Source organism: Myxine glutinosa, chromosome 8 (genome assembly GCF_964187855.1).
Source record: "Myxine glutinosa chromosome 8, kmMyxGlut1.1, whole genome shotgun sequence".
NCBI classification, from domain to species: Eukaryota; Metazoa; Chordata; class Myxini; order Myxiniformes; family Myxinidae; genus Myxine; species Myxine glutinosa.
In genome coordinates this window covers 75,786,453-75,791,393 of record NC_136268.1, presented here as the reverse complement: position 1 = coordinate 75,791,393, position 4,941 = coordinate 75,786,453, and positions in this window count along the sequence as shown.

The following is a 4,941-nucleotide window of genomic DNA, read 5'->3' as shown; positions in this document are numbered from 1 at the left end:
GATGACTGACAAGACCCGAGGACCCAAATTAGCCAGAGGACCAAAAAGACCCTTAGGACTCTGAAGACCCAAAAGAAGAGTAATTATGTCTCTTACATTGGAACTGTAGACGGTGGCTTGCAAACCGATCATCAAGGTCGGTGTATGAAAACGTTTTTTTTTTTTATCACAATAAATACAAGGCAAAGGGAGGTGACATTCGCTGAACGTGACGTGCAAAGTGCGCAGAGTAAAACGTGTTCATTTACGTCTGTAGGATACCTAATAAATAAAGATGATATAAGCGCCCCTGACACTAGGCCCAGATTTCGGCATGCTCATGTCGCTGTACAGTCAAAAACTGTTCCAACCCGTCATTTTTGACGAGCTTTTTACTCGTATACATATATAAAAGCCCTATTGTATTTCTTTCTCTGTCACAGACGAAGTGGCCTCACGTTCAGGGAAGTGACATCATGTTCGTCACTGAAAGGGAGCGCACGCAATATCAGTGGTAGCGCCATTCACCATTTTGATTGATTGATTGCCATGCACCAGTGATTGATGCCATCCAAAACTTTTACGGCATGCATCTGAATTTGAGTCGATTACATAATCATTCCGGGTATTTTCACAACTAGTTTGCTCGAGGTGAGGTGTTAGTAATTCCTATTTGCAGTAAAAATCTATGCGAATGAGTATAATTGTATGCTGTCATTTAAAGTTCCGTTATCACTTTGATAATAAATATATTTATAAAATAATCATACTTTTCTTTATTAAACAAAAGTAAATCCATAAGCCTGTGAGTTATATTATTTAACAACTGTGTCGTGATGGTGTTGATGGGAGTGATGGTGTGGTTGGGTGGTGGGAGGGGGTGGGGATGTGAGGGGTGAGGAGTGTGAGGGTGGGGGTTGGAGTGCGTGGTTGTGGGGATGGGATGCTCTTGGCCCCGCTATTTTTGTCAGGCTTTCCTCTAGTATTACAATAAAAGGCAAAGGGGCCCAAACACACACACTCACATATGCACTCCCACACAAACCAGTCAAGGATTTGTAAAAGAAGCTTCCGGTCTGAGGAGAAACAGTCAAAAATGTCCCGCAGCGAAAGAGTGCAAAATATGGCATCTCAGGTTCTCGAATAGTCTCCCCACCCACAACTACTCTTGCTCCTCACTTGATGGGGCAAAGCACCTAAGACCCTCACCATGGGCTCAATCACACCACAGGCCGTAGCTCTGGGCAATTGTGGCGCTTCTCCTTGCCAGCGTATCCAGCCAATAGTATGCCATATTACTACCACACTGGAAGGGTCCTCCTGGAAGACCCACTCCAGGTGACAACATTGAAGGCACTAACGGTAATATCACACCCTCGGGACTGGACGGACGCTGAACAAAGGGTGAGAAGGGAGTGAACGTTATCGTTCCTCTTGCTGGGGCAACCTCATATTGATGACCCTCTCTGGGTATATTGATGACCCTCTCTCACCCGACCATGCCTGGCCCTCGCCAGTTCAACAGGAAGGACAGATCATGTGACACCCTTATCATAGGTAACTCTCTATCACACACAATGCCTCTTTCCAACAGCATACAAAACAGCACAACTTAGTACTGTATGCATAAACGTGAAGCCTTGTTACAGATTAAAATATCTATATTATAATAGCCGTAGATGATTCTGTCTGTCTGTCTGTCTATCTGTTGGGTGTCTGTCCGGGGTGTGGCTTACTCGGTTTGCAGAGTAGCTCCACCCATAGCTCCACCCATTCTGGGAGTGGCTATAAACAAATATCCACCATTTTATTAACTCGCATAGCTTTGAGTCCTGTTTTGTAGGCCCGTGGTGTCTTGCTCTCCCCCAGTTTTATTTCAAATCAAATTCGATAAATCATTTCATTTTTCACAGTCGCTAACATAGTTTTAGACTCGGTTGAAAAAAAACGGGAAGAAAATCCGATGAAAGTTGCCGTTTATAGAACGAAATGAATTCTCAAAGGCCTGTAACTTCAAGGCCATTGAGTCTCTCTCACGCCTTTATCTCCAATATAACTCACCATATGATTTCATTTTTATCGATGGTTTTACTTTTAGACTCGGTGTCAGCAATAATTGAGAACAATCCACACACGCGGGAAAATGCAGAGATATATTTTTTAAAATCGCGTCATGGTGTATCATACACCGCCCAACATGACACCGCCGGCAATGTGTCGATATATATTAAAAATTCGCTTTTGCTTTTCCGTTATGATATATTACTATTTCGTTTGATGATAGTCGTCACAAAAACGTCAACAATGATGCCGACATATATTTCTTCGTTTTTATTTCATTCAACATATTAGCCGGAAGTAAAATATGTTTCAGGAAATTACCGAGAGATATTTCTTCGTTTTTTTTATTAGTTATGTGCGCATACACTTTAAATAGGTTTATTTGAAATCTTTAATTTTCCACAAACATTCCACACACGCGGGAAAATGCAGAGATATATTTTTTAAAATCGCGTCATGGTGTATCATACACCGCCCAACATGACACCGACGGCAATGTGTCGATATCTATTTTAAATTCGATATATCATTTCATTTTTCACAGTCGCTAACATAGTTTTAGACTCGGTTGAAAAAAAACGAGAAGAAAATCCGATGAAAGTTGCCGTTTATAGAACGAAATGAATTCTCAAATGCCTGTAACTTCAAGGCCATTGAGTCTCTCTCACGCCTTTATCTCCAATCTAACTCACCATATGATTTCATTTTTATCGATGGTTTTAGAGTCGGTGTCAGCAATAATTGAGAACATTCCACACACGCGGGAAAATGCAGATATATTTTTTAAAATCGCGTCATGGTGTATCATACACCGCCTAACATGACACCGACGGCAACGTGTCGATACATATTAAAAATTCGATATATCATTTCATTTTTCACAGTCGCTAACATAGTTTTCGACTCGGTTGAAAAAAAACGGGAAGGAAATCCAATGAAAGTTGCCGTTTATAGAACGAAATGAATTCTCAAACGCCTGTAACTTCAACTTCAAGGCCATTGAGTCTCTCTCACGCCTTTATCTCCAATCGAACTCACCATATGATTTCATTTTTATCGATGGTTTTGGACTCGGTGTCAGCAATAATTGAGAACATTCCACACACGCGGGAAAATGCAGAGATATATTTTTAAAAATCGCGTCATGGTGTATCATACACCGCCCAACATGACACCGACGGCAACGTGTCGATATATATTAAAAATTCGCTTTTGCTTTTCCGTTAAGATATATTACTTTTTCGTTTGATGACAGTCGTCACAAAAACGTCAACAATGATGCCGACATATATTTCTTCGTTTTTATTTAATTCAACATTATTAGCCGGAAGTAAAATATGTTTCAGGAAATTACCGAGAGATATTTCTTCGTTTTTTAAAATTAGTTATGTGCGAATACACTTTAAATAGGTTTATTTGAAATCTTTAATTTTCCACAATATAATTTACTTGCCATTTATCATTTGATGATTACGAGACAAATTCCTCTTGAGGATCGTGACAATTCATGCGCTGCGTGGAAACTTCTATTTCCAAAATGAATGAGACGATCGATGAAGAACGCAGACTTGAACAGGATGCAGCAAGAAAACGAATGAGACGGGCGAACGAGTCCATCGACGAACGTCAATGCAAACTTGCGGGGTCACCCGTGGGAATCCCACGGGCATGGATGTGTGTGACATTTCGACATATTGAGTTAGATGCTGCACATTCATTTTTACAAAATGGTTACTGGCAAGTCATCAGATCCAGAAATGGTGTAAAAACCACCGTTTAGAGGCCATTTTTCCCCGCAAAGCGGGGGTTGGCCTTTTCGGGGACCGTGGTAGTTGTTGTTTTTTTGTCCCCTTTTTGAAGCAATGTTTTACGGCCGGATGCCCTTCCTGACGCCAACCCTTTTTGCCGCCTTCAACGACAAACAGGGAATTACCAGTGAACTGGTACTCAATTAGCCGACCTCGGAAGGATGACAGGCTGAGTCAACCCCCCTGGCATTAATTCGGCGATCGACCGAGATTCGAACCCAGGATCCTAAGCCGGCACCCTAGCCGCTAGCCCAACACCAGAAATGGTGTCATGAACACAATTTATTTACGCACAAGCACAAAAGCAAGACGGGCCGATTTCCGATTCCGACGGGCCGACGGGCGAGACGGGCCGATTTCCGATTCCGACGGGCCGATTTGGAGCAAGAAAAAGAACGAGACGGGAGAAAAAGGAGAGAAACGAGACGGGGAAAGCCGATTGGAGAGGCGAGTGAGGCGCGATTGGAGAGGAGTGTGAGGCGCGATTGGAGAGGAGTGTGAGGCACGATTGGAGAGGAGTGTGAGGCGTGATTGGAGAGGAGTGTGAGGCACGATTGGAGAGGAGTGATTGGAGGGGAGTGTGAGGCACGATTGGAGAGGAGTGTGAGGCACGATTGGAGAGGAGTGTGAGGCGCGATTGGAGAGGAGTGTGAGGCGCGATTGGAGAGGAGTGTGAGGCGCGATTGGAGAGGCGTGTGAAGGATTGCAGAGGAGAGGAGTGTGAGGGATTGGAGAGGTGAGGGATTGGAAAGGAGAGGGATGTGAGGGTTTGGAGAGGAGAGGAGTGCTAGGTGGAGAGAGGAGAGTGTCAGGTGGAGACAGGAGAGTGTCAGGTGGAGACAGGAGAGTGTCAGGTGGAGAGGAGTGAGGGGTCACATATTATGTGAAATAACTAAATTCACACCATTTCTGGATCTGATGACTTGCCAGTAACCATTTTGTAAAAATGAATGTGCAGCATATAACTCAATATGTCGAAATGTCACACACATCCATGCCCGTGGGATTCCCACGGGTGACCCCGCTAGTCATGGGTATATTACACTGTTTTGACGACAACAAACTTGTAATGTGCGAGGTTGTAAAAAAACGG